Here is a 13342-nt window from a genome sequence, read left to right on the forward strand (position 1 = left end):
CCTCATTATCCTTGGTAGGGTATTCCAATTCCGATTTTGCGGGATGTAATTTGGATCGGAAGAGCACTAGTGAGACTTGTCACTTATTAGGCAGTTCCTTAGTTGCATGGAACAGTAAAAAGCAAGCGTGTGTTGCTTTGTCCACAGCCGAAGCGGAATACATTGTCGTCGGTGTGTGTTGCGCTATTGGATGAAGCAACAACTTAAGGACTTTGGACTTAACCTAGAAAAGAATTCCTATAAAATGTGATAATACAAGTGTCATAAACCTATCCAAGAATCCAATTTTACATTCTAGAACCAAGCATATTGAAATTAGACATTATTTCTTGTGTGACCATGTACAAAAAGGCGATTATGTGCTTGAATTTGTTGAAACTACTAAATAATTGGCTGATATTTTCACCAAGCCTCTCTCACAAGATACTTTCTATGTTCTTCAAAGAGAACTTGGAATCCTTGATGAAAACTATCTTGATTAAAATCGTCTATAACGTCACTATGTGCTTCGCATAATTAATGTTTTATATGCTTCAAAATGTATATTTATTGTGAATGCATTATATTCCTACTATGACTCATGATCTTGTATGATAAGTTGAAAATGTATATGTGTTTGAGTAAAAATTGCTTGAAATATGTTAGAAATCCATGCATGCTTTTAAAACCCAAAAACCTCTTGATTCTATAAATCTGATGTGAGATAATCGATTAACTATGTTTCTTAATCGATTAAAATGAGTTCCAGTAGCAAACATTTCATTTTTCACTAAATTTAATCAATTAAGATTCATTTTAATCGATTACCTAGACTCATTTTTTCTGAAAATCTGGAATTTTAACACTCATTAATCGATTAAATACAGCTCTTAATCGATTAACGACAACATATAAATTAGAATCAGTAGCGCTTTTGCCCTTTTTCCAAACCCTCTATTCCCCATTTTCTCTATAAATCTCAAATGCAACAGAAAAATTCGAAATCTTAGCTTAAAAGAAGAATCAAACATCACCTTTACCCATTTTGCACCTCAATTCATCGAATTTGTTTCTCAAATTTCCTAAGAAACCTCATTCCCAATTCAAAACCCTAAGCTTTAGGATCCATCCCTTATCCTTCTTCTCCTCTCATTACTCACGGTTTTCCATCAACAATGGAAAGAGGATGTTCGAAGAGGTTCAAGACAACTGCTCAATGCACTAGTAGGCCTGCTACTGCTTCATCTTCAAATCTGAACGTGAGGCACGACTATGGAGATCCCTACTACTCACTCATACTTCAGGAGACTCGGTTGTCCAAGTTTCATGGAAGGAAACCCACCTACATAAGGTATGCTAATCTAACCTGGATGGTGGAACATGATTTTGATTTTTCACAAGGTATGCAAACTCAGGGAGCTGTAATGTTTTTGGAATTAACGGGTAACATGTACCCCACTTTGATTAGGGTATTTTACGCCAACTTTCATTATAAGGATGGAAGATATTGGTCTATGATTTCAGGAAATCTATTTGGGATGGATAGTGATATTTTTATGAATGTGGGTGGCTTATCCACTGCTGGTGTTAGCCTAGGTGATTGTGAATGGCTTAAGGATTCTGATGCTGCTGAGTTTTACAAATCATCTCTGAGAGGTCCCCATCTGTATATCTAGGGAGAACTAACTAAAGCTGGTTCATTATTGGTAGAGAATAGATTGTTTCACTATATGATTGCATATATTTTAGTTAAGAGAAACACCAATCATGCACAACTAACTACTAATGATCTGAAATTCATGTATATTGTGAAGGAGAATATAATGGTTAATTGGTCTGAGGAGATCCTGAAGGTCATGGATAATGTCTCTACATTGCAATCCAAGTTGCTATCCTACAATATCTTCATATCAAGAATTATTGACTATCTGTATATTGACGTATCTGACACCATCGTCACAGAGACTTCTGATAAAGATCACCTTGTTGGTGGAAACCTTATCCACAAGATGGGTATCTACAAGTATGGAAGTACTTGGAAATACCAGGAGGATTACACTACCGTGGATTTGAATCTATCTAATGATGAGGATCAGGCTGGTACAGATCAGCCTAATGTAGAAACTCAAGGGGAGCCATCTAGAACTGCACCGCGGGAACTATCCTTTGGATTAGCTCAGTTGGATGCCATGGAGCAAAGGCTGAATAACAGGATGGATTTACACTTTCAGTCTTTAAAGGACTCCTACCATACTGATTTGGAACCATTCGAGGAGCGTCAGGTTGCCTACATCGATAACCACTTTTAGGCTATGAGGAGCTTTGTCCAGAACACCACTGAGGTACACAATGAGAGGTTTTGTGCAGAATTTGAGAAGCTGAGATTCCCCATCTGGGGTGATAGTAGTCTGATCGTACCTAATGACAGAGATCCTCCTCCGCATCCCTAGATTAGAAGTTCTTAGACCTTAGATAGTCTTAGGTTTAGTTCTTCTATATGGCTAATTTTCAGGATTTTATGTTGCTTTGTAATTTTAAGACATATTTTCTCTTTGCTTTCTGGATTGTACCTCTAACTATATACTTTTGCTGCACAATTATGACTTGATATGCATGCCATTTGAACTTAAATCGTTACTACTTTGGTTTTAATTTGCTTACATAGCACTCATATTTATGTCAAATATAGCATTAATACATGTTTAATGGCCCTTGATCATGTTTGGTTATATGTATCTCTTATATTTGATTGAGCTTGTTGTTTGAATGCTATAATATAAATGCTTGATCATTCCATGCTTGATTAGTTCATGTATAACCTTCCATGCCATTAAATCTATCATATTGATCTATTCTTTTGTTTTAATCGATTAACCAACTATCTTAATCGATTAAATGTTGATCAGTGTGTGCATGTTATCAATTCTTTCATCAACTAGTTGATTAATTACATTCCTAATATTAATTGATTAATTACAATTTGAGTTCACTTCATATCTCTTCTTACTTTTGACCCAAATTTCATTTAGTTTATCTTTTTGATAATGTCAAAAGGGGGAGAAAGGTTGTTTTGTTGTTTGATGTGTGCAGATTGTAAAATAAATTTCAGCTTCCGTTGTCTAGCTATGCGCTTTAATTTTGAAATCAACAACTATACATTTTGTGACCATCTTCAAGATATACATCAAAACAAAATTTGATGTTGAGTTTGTCATCATAAAAAATGGGGAGATTGAAAGTGAAAAGTGTCACGATAGCACTTAGCTTGCCTATGTTTGGTTGAAGACAAAATAATTAGTAAAAGCTTAAAGATAACTCAACAAATCAACATGCCAAAGATTCAAGAGCTTCATGTCTAAACTAGAGTCTTAGATACGTGTCTTATTATTGAGTCTAAGTTAGGTAAACCTAGATGCAAATCTCATAAGTTCTAAAAACTATCATATCATTTACTTGAGACATGCCATCTAGCTTATTATATATTCATGCATTAATCATACATGTTATTTGTGCATTATAGGCATAACAAAATGGTAAAACATGTATAATTCATAAACATAATATATAGGTAGTTTACCATTTAATATCTTAACTAAAAATATGTCAGTTAATCGATTAAATAAGGCTTTAATCGATTAACGGGAAAATAGTTTTAATAAGTTTCAATAGATAACTGAAAAACAGATCAACTGTTAATAAAACAGCTTTTCTATATAAATTGTGTTTTTACACCATGCTTTATTCATTCATTCATTCATTTTTAGAATTGCTAAGTTGCATAGTTTCGTGTTCATTGTATGTCATATAGGCAGAGAGAATTACATGTGAGAATAGTGAGAGATGGTATCATGCTTAGGGATTAAAATGTCATTCATTGCATGTGATTAAATGTGTTCATCATTCTATCTTTCTTGCATGATTCTTTCAATTATTTTAGAGATTTCTTACGGTAGAAATTACATGTTCTTCATGATTCTTATATTATACATATTCATAATAATTTGTGAGATTTGTATAGGGTTTATAGCTTGTTCTTGATTGTAATATGTGAGCCATTTAGTGCTGCACATTACTCTATTTTTTGTGTATTTTTTGTAACAAGGAAAGTCGTCTCTTGGTGTCATACCACCAACGAGATACAGAGAGTCTTCACCAAGACTTGGAGGTCTTGAGTTTAGAACATACTCTTGGCTGGGGCTGGATCGTAGGAAAGGTTTTCCTAGGCGATTGGTAAGGTCAAACCAAGGTAGAGGTTCTGAGAATTCAAGAAGGTAGCGGTCAAAGTCTTATAATTAGAACTGTGTATGTAAGATACATTGGCTTCAATTTTAGTGAAGAAAATCTCCCAGATCGGAAGGGATGACTAGATGTAGTTTTGTAGTGGACCGCAAAACAAACGAGTATAAAAACCTTGTTGCATAGTGTTTCTTACCCTTATCTCTTTACTGTTTTAAGTAGTTTTTAATTGTCTATTGTACCTGATATTTTGAATATAGAAACTTTGTCATATAAAAATCATTTATGTTTAAATATATATGTTATATCATTTCTGTATAATCTGTGAGTGGCTGTGTAATCGAGTCATTCAACAATTGTTAATTTTGTGCGACTTAATCGATTAAGGCAGTCTTTATTCGATTAACTTGATGATTTTCCAGAATAGGGTTTTGGTGTGAATAGTGGTAAGTGAGAACTACGACACCTTTTCAACCCCCTAGGTGTATTCTGTCACTAATACCTAATAGAAACTAATGGACATCACATAACCTTGCAAATTATTTACAACAATAAAATAATTATTGGTTATTTTCAATGTTATCAAAAATCGGCGTTCGACACTTGTTGGACCGGCCAATCAATTTGGTATCAGACTAGTCTGAACATCTCATCTGGTCAGTGTTGGCATTCTGCATTAAAATTAGGTTGACCCAGTTCAACTTAGTCAATTTAAACCTAAAATTGATGACTATGATGATCAATTGGATTAGTCGAATCAATCAAAAAATATTTTTTTAAAACAACTTCATTATTTTCAAATGGAAGAAATCAAGTGGTTACGACTTATTTCTAGTTGTGTTAATTATTTTTTAGCTTATATTCTAACAAAACTTTGTTTAATTAAAATTTAAATTTATTGTGTATTTTTTTGTAATTAAAGCATAACATATATCTTGTTTGATGATATTTTCAACTTTTTTGTAACATTTTGTAGAAGTAAATTCTTCTTTATTGGTTCATTAATTAGGTATAATATTTATTTTTAAATTTGAAATATATAGTTATTAAATATGTTAGCCAATATAATGATTTTTTATAATGTTTAATGTAAATCGAGTTAATAGATCTAACTATTAATCCATTGATCTAATTAGTGATTCTTCAACTATGTACTTTGGCTTGTGAGTTTAATATTTTTATCTCTTAACATTAAAATTGATTATAATTTTTCAAATAAAGGTGAATATGGTTAACTTATGGTATGTTTGATTAATGGATGAAATAATAGATTAAAAAATGAATGGATGGGGATAAAACAATATTCTATTATTTTAAAGTTTTTTTTAGTAAAGGGAAATATTAGAATAAAAATTAAAATAAATTTTAGTAAAATTTTATGAATTATACCTCTTTTTTTCTGCTTACACAAATCACCCCATTTATATATCAGGTTTGGGGCGAGTATTAGTTGTACCAAAAATAACTAACTTACCCAATCATTACTAACTAACCCATTCAATAATCACTTTCACATAACTTGCCACCAAACCAGTACAAAACTACTCAAAAATCTGATACACAACTTCAAATTTGTGTTCCCATTGAATGCTTGTTTTCGGAGGCTGCTCTCCTACTTGGAAATTTGCTAGTACTTTATGAGTGTAACGTGGACAACAATATTTTCATTCTTATTCGGATCTCGCATATTATTTATAATTTATTATATTTTTTCATAAAATAAGAACAATATCTACTTTTTTCTTACAATGTCAAACATCATTGTTATCCCTATTTGGGTTTCACAACCTACCACATACCTTTATATTTTACAATAAATATAATATAACATTAAGAATAATTACTTATTTATTTATTAATAAATTAAAAATTGATATAATTTATTATAAATATTAGAAATCAATTATAAATAAAAAATGTAATTTTATTGTTGACATAGAGGCAATTGGTTGAATTTTCGTTCAAGGAAGATAAGTTGAGATTCTTCGAATTTTTTTTTAATTTTCGTTTCTGCAAAATTATAATTTTTTGAATGATTCTATATATTTTGTTTATGGATATTTTGATGTTTTTAGATATGTTTGTGCTTGTATTTATTCATGGATTTTGTATTTTTATTACTCTTCTCTCTTCAACAAGGAGTATTTTTATTTAACCACCTTTGTTCTTATTTAAGAACAAAACACAAGAAATAAAAATATTACAATGAAAAATAGAATATGAATGTTCTTATTCTGTTAAGAACAACCTTAAGAATAACTATTCTGGTCTAAGCTACAAAAAGCTAACTAGTTTAGAAAATTGGATAAAAAGCTTTACAAAATATATTTTTATTGTCCCAAAACGTTTTTAGTTTCATGCCATGTAATGCCTGCTCTATGCAAAGGAAATTGGAGCTAGTATGTCCGGGTGGATTGGATCTCCTTCCTCCATGGCAGAGGACATATGGATTTGTTAAGGGTACATATGGATTTGTTAAGGGTGTGCTTGCCAATTAAGTTCAAAAGGTAAATGAATGGAAAGAGTTCAATTTGAAAGGTAAAAGAATGAAAAAAAAAAAAAAAGATTTTAGTGCCATATCACAATTATATTTTATAGTTCTGAATAGTACTGATAATTTGGGTTAAACCTATGAGGCTCATCTGTCCATATTTATTGGACGACAAGATATAAAAGATGTATTCATTTGCTCTAAAATGCACGTCTAACATATCTTTTTCGCCCACATGTATTTCAATTGGGTAAAATGGACGTCTGCGTACATTATCACACAAAGTACTAAATATCAAATGTGCAAATCTAAAAGTATTTTGTCAACCGTAAGAAAATGTATTTCGTTTGTACTGTACTCTATGTATCTGTATATCAAATGTGAGAAAATAATGTCATTTTCTTATTATATATATGCATGTGTATTTTTATGCAAATTATGTACTATGTATAACTTGTCTTATGCATATGCATTTATAATTTGTATGTACTATTTAGTATGATAAATATATTTGATGTACATACATTTATATTTTTTTTAAAAATTTTATTTAAGGTGGCTCACAATCCTGCCATACTCATGTTTAGGATAAACATAATATTTTATGTCCTATTTAAAAATGGTCATGCTCTTATCCACCTTAATTTAGGTGGACATTACACAAGCATGGACATGATGACTAAATAGTCTTTTCTTTTTATTTTCTCCTTTAAAACTCAACCAATAAATATACTCAAACAAAAAAATGTGTAAATCCACCCACCTAACTAATTGAAATCTTATGAACCATCCTTTTTAGTAAACAAATTAAGGGTCAAATATTGCTTGTCTGAAAAATAAGAGAATATAGTCTAGTCTATACCCTCTTTAAAAGTTTTGTTACTTTTGGACTAATAATTAGCCAATAAATTTGACATCGAAGAAGTTTAATCACGTTTCTTCTGCACGGTGGGTGTCACAGCATCCTACCCATATGATAACTTTAATTAATTTTACAAGGGCAAGAGGACACTGATCTTTGCCAAGAGTAAATTTTGTGATGAGGTTGACACAAGGCAAGTATAATTTGAAAAGTGTTGAAAGTAAAAGGTTTCTGCTTCTGCAAGCATGAATTAGGGCTGGAAATGGAGACTAAAGTTTACTTAAATAGTTTTTGGTCTATTTTAAAAATGTAGTTTGGGTCAGATATGTCATTTCCTATAATTTTATTTTGGAGAATTTCGTGATGTTTGAGGTAGCTAAAAAACTTAAATTTGTATTGCAGAATTATGTGTTTAATATTTTACGAAATAATTGATTTAGATTTTTAAGATTGGCTTACTCATTTTATATTTTTTAATTAATGTTCTTAGGAAACATGTTAACGACTTAACGTAAATAATTTAATTTAGATAACGTTTTTGGACATTATGTTAACGACTTAACGTAAATAATTTAATTTAGATAACGTTTTTGGACATTTAACTCAAATATTGATGAACAATGAGTAATTTGAATTTTTTATATAAAAGAATAGTGAGTAAATTGAAGGTTTTTATACACGGGAACAACTTATGACCGTCACTCTATAATCGTTAAAAGAAATCTCAGAAGTTAGTACCAATAAATGAGATGCATTTTCCAAATTACTCTATATATGTTTTAGAGACTATAATACAACAACGTAGTTGATAAAAGTGAATATTAATAGGATAAAATTTTTGAAAATTACACTGAAACTATATTAATTTTAGTAAAATTACACAAATTATATATTTTTATACCTATACAAATAATCTATATTTATATACATACATTGTACAAATTATATATGTATGAGAAATAAGTGTGATTTTTAAACAAGAAAGTGATAATAAGTTTATTAAGTTAAATAAAATATGATATATTGTACGAACAAGTTTAAATAGTATAAAAGTCAATGTTTCTGCATTATGTTTGGTTCATTCCAAAATACATTAATACAGTGCACCAAAAGAAATGAAGAAGTATTAACTCATAATATTAATATATTTTTGTTTAACTTAATTACACTTATTACATCTTTTATTTAAAAATGTTACACTTATATCTCCTTTAGGTATAGTCTGTATGATATATGTATACAAATTTGAGTGTTTATTAAAGTATAATTTACTTGACAAAATTTATGTGTTAAAGGCGCAATAGGGATGGAGAAAAACCAATTCACATTTTATAAGGGACAATTTTATTTTATAGATTTTGATTAGACCTGGCCCAAGTTTTCTACAGTGGTACTGTTTGAAATAGCCCATGTAAGTCTTCGGTTGGGTATTTGGTCTACACATACTTCAAAAAAATATTATAGCACAATCTCCTCTTAAAATATAGGAGACAGTTTAAAAGTTGAATGTTCCGACACTATCCTTATATGAATTTAATTTTTTATTCATTAATTTATTGAGTATAATATTTATGTACTATCAGCATAAAGATTTATATATAATCAAATATCATCTAATATTTATTTGTATTATTTTAGTTGAAGAGTCAAAAATAATTAATAATACATTGTAGATATATATCGACAATATATAAAAAATATATTGTTTGTATATGCATTTTTTTTCTTTTTGTCAAACCATTTTACACTACAATATAGAAGTTAGAGTTTTTTATGCCTTCAACTTTATCACCTAATCACATTTGAGACTAATTTCTTTCAAAGCATAAAAATTATTAAAATGATTTTTCATATACAAAATATTTTCCTAAACACGATAAGATATATCCCTAAAATAATAAAATATGTTAAACACCCTATAAATTAGGAAATGCATCTTAAAAATTTGTTAAAAAAAATTGAAAGATAAATATGTAATAAAATAATAGAGCAAATCGAAAAATATTTTTTTTATTTTGTCATTAACTAATTATTAGCAGTTATTCACTTACACATATGAGCCCAGCCCCGAACAAGGCAAATGCAGGCCCCATTATAGTATATATGTTAATACACAATGAAAATTTTATTATATTATTGTAAATATGTAAAATTATTTATACATAAATGGCAACAGAAGAGTGAGGTTTGTTATAATGAGTTAGGTGGCCATATATTTTTGTTAAATAAGTTAGGTAACAAATTTATAACCCCCTTAAAACGTTACCAAATACACACACTACATCAAGCAAGTGCCAAAATATAATTAACTTAAAAGGAATAATATCATTGGATTGGAGGCCAAGAAGAAAAGAAAAAAGAATTAGCTATAATACATGGTGATAATATGACTCCTTAGTAACTTTTTATATATGGATGAATGATCAAGGTTTATTATTCTCATATTCTGAAAATTGTTGGCCACATTCTTAACATGGGGACTATTTTACTATATGCCACATATAGTTACTTTGTTAAATAACTGAATTCCATTAATCGAGCAATTAAAGTGAAAGTTTTCACTAATAGGATCATATCAACAAAAGCAGGTGAAATTTAAGAGTTATTTCATAGCAGAACTTTGATTTTAATGTATAACATTTATTTAATATATAAGTAAATATCAAATATAAAATTACATATGTATTCCTATCATATGAAATTTGACGAAAGAAAATATCATATAATTCAATGGTTGGATTATTTTTTTGGATAGGCAAATATATATTTTTAAAAGAAAAATGTTCGTACCTACATAACCAATTATTAAATTATCCTCTTTAAAGAGTTATTAAGCAAATCAATTCTCTTTATCGATCATCCAAAATTTCAAATCAACTCCTACCCATTTTCAGTGATTTTATTGCAAACAATTTAAACAACTGTATTGGTACTTTTATCGATTTATAACAAACCCAAATGGGGAAAAAGAGATAGAGACCTTTTTGAGTAAGGTATATACCAAAAGAGGCCACATGATTAAAATCAATGCCTTCTCATCTACTTTGCTACTTGGATTAGCTCCAACTTTCTTTTTGTCACTACTTGCTTACTCTTTTCTAGGGTTATATAAAGTGGATGAGGGCAAGTAACCCTACCCTTTTTCCAATCAAAAAACAAAAATACCAACTCCACTATTGTTAACTTTTGACGAATTTTCCCTTCCTTTTTTCCTCCTTTTTCTTTCAATTTTGTATTGTTCGGTTTTTAGTGGGAAACATTATTCCTTCACATATCAAAATCACTCAAAATGTACCATACCTCATGATATAGCATGTATTGGCACGAGAGACAAGACATTGATCTAGTGATAAGACTTTGTTAGATTTTTAAGATAATTAAAATGTTAATAATTCGATTTCTGGGAGCGATACTTGTTGGAAGAGAAAACAATGTATCCTAAAAATTATTTATTTTTTACTCATAAGGCGAAGTACAAAAAAACATAATTTCAATAAAACCCCATTTGTTTCTGAATGGCTCTCTAGTGTCAAGAATTTCATACGTTTTCTTCTCCAAGGGAGAGGCTAATAAGAGCTCATCCCAAGGGAAGGTGAGAGAAGTTAAAGAAAGAATGGGGAAATGACTACGAGCATTTGGATATAAACTCATGTCAGATAATTTAAACAATTGAATTAATTCTTTTGAATGATAATTCCATCCTCCTAATAAGTGATAAGACAAAGAACAATCAGCTAATCCTGCAAAATTTGATGTACCATACAATCATCCAATCCTGCAAAATTAAATAAATTTTGGTCTTGGAGCTTTGTTCCAAGAGTGGGAAAGTTCTAAAACCAAAAGTATTTATCTGATGGTATAAGATCTCATTAAATCTATAAATAGATTAAAATGTTAATAATTCGATTTCGAGAGTGACACACATCTAAGGAGGTTAATTTATTTTATTCTACAAGTCCTTAATAAGATTTAAACATATTTCCTAGTATTAGATTACATCTTAAACACTTTTAAATCATATGATATCAACTACAAAATTTCATAATTATCATATCATATTGATATATATATATATATAGAAGAATCCAATTGACAACTATTTTATAATAACAATAATTTTTGATTGGTGATGATAGATGTTCCACCGAAAAGTCAAAACCAACCCAACCTTAATGAATCGTCTGTTCGGCTGGATTTAAAGGACCAAAAACACTAATACATGTTGGGAGAAGTTGAAATTTCCACTATGGGGGTGCCTATGAGGTGCTTACTTCTTCCTTTTTATTCTAATCATTTCAATAGTCAAAGTCACTCTTTTTATGTTCATTATTGGTTCCCTTCTCCCCGGATTTTGGGAATGCATTACTACATTACTTTTAAGGGATATAGATTATATCATTAATTACTCTTAAATAAAAGTAATATACATAAATGATAGATGATATATTAATTATATAATAAATTTTACATTAATAATATATAAATATTAAATCATTTATGAAAACTTCTAATTAAATAAATTCAAAATAATAATCTTACTCCATATAATTAATGAAGAGGTTGATTGCTTAGTTTTCAATAGTCTCATGTCATTCTTTATTCAAATCTTTATAAAAGTAATCCGAAGAGATATTCCCATGCACTAGAGGAACTCAAGAGGGGTAAGGGAGCAGCTGCACCCGTTCAGATTTTTTTACTTATATATTAATAGTATATGGTGCTACAATTCTAGAAGTTCAACCATATAGACTATAGTATTGTGTAAGATATAGAGAATGTGAATCACTCCTATAGTATTATACGTTTAAGGCTTGAAACTTCTAATAGGAAATAAAATGCTTAAAAAAGTTTTTATATTTTGTTAAGAGTACATAGTTCTGAATTATGTTACATAACTGTAAAATTCAACTATGCTGAAAAATGTTGCAATCGAAGTGAAAATCATAGGAAGCTATGATGTAGATGTAATAAACCAACTTCTATTGTCTAAGAAACCACACCTAAAACTTCATAATTAAAAAGTAAATTCATCCAATATAATAGACTTCAACAAAATTCTTTAATTGATTATGTTAAAATATTCCAAAATATTAATTAATGAATGTGATGTTAATTTTCTAAAACATGTCCTGGAATGAAAATTTTACTTATTAGTATTAGTTATTAGCTTGAGAGATCATTTTTAACAATGGGGATAAAAAATAAAATTACTAATTAATAATAATACTGTGATTTATACTGAAAAGAATAGTTGAAACTTATACATATATGATATTAAGTCTTTAAGAGAACGGGGTGTAACAATTTTAAGTGAAGTTATATTTTTTCTTTAGCATCTTTAATTTTAAATTATAAATAAATATAATTATACCCCTAAATTATAGATCAAAATCCATAGGTGATATATCTCAAGTGGATTAGTCTACTACCCCTAAATAGTGATAATATAAGGTGGAGGCATATCTTTTGTTAAACAAAAATTACTAAAATAGATTGGACAAAAATATTAAAATTGTCCTTTAAATTATTTTTTGTTTTCAGGCTAGTGTCCTAAATTATTTTATTTCAAATATATTCTTAAGTTTTTTTTGCAAGTTGATCTTATAAGTTGTTTCTCAGTACTTTTGTATCTTAAAACTCATTTTTAATGGTGTAATAATCTTAGGGAAATAAGAAACAAATGTTTAAAATCTTTGACCCTAACATTGAATGTTTAAATAAACAAAAATAAGTTCTACCAAACTTCTACTATCCATGATCTGAGGGAGATTATA

This window comes from Lupinus angustifolius, chromosome LG11, assembly GCF_001865875.1.
Source record: "Lupinus angustifolius cultivar Tanjil chromosome LG11, LupAngTanjil_v1.0, whole genome shotgun sequence".
Taxonomy (NCBI): domain Eukaryota; kingdom Viridiplantae; phylum Streptophyta; class Magnoliopsida; order Fabales; family Fabaceae; genus Lupinus; species Lupinus angustifolius.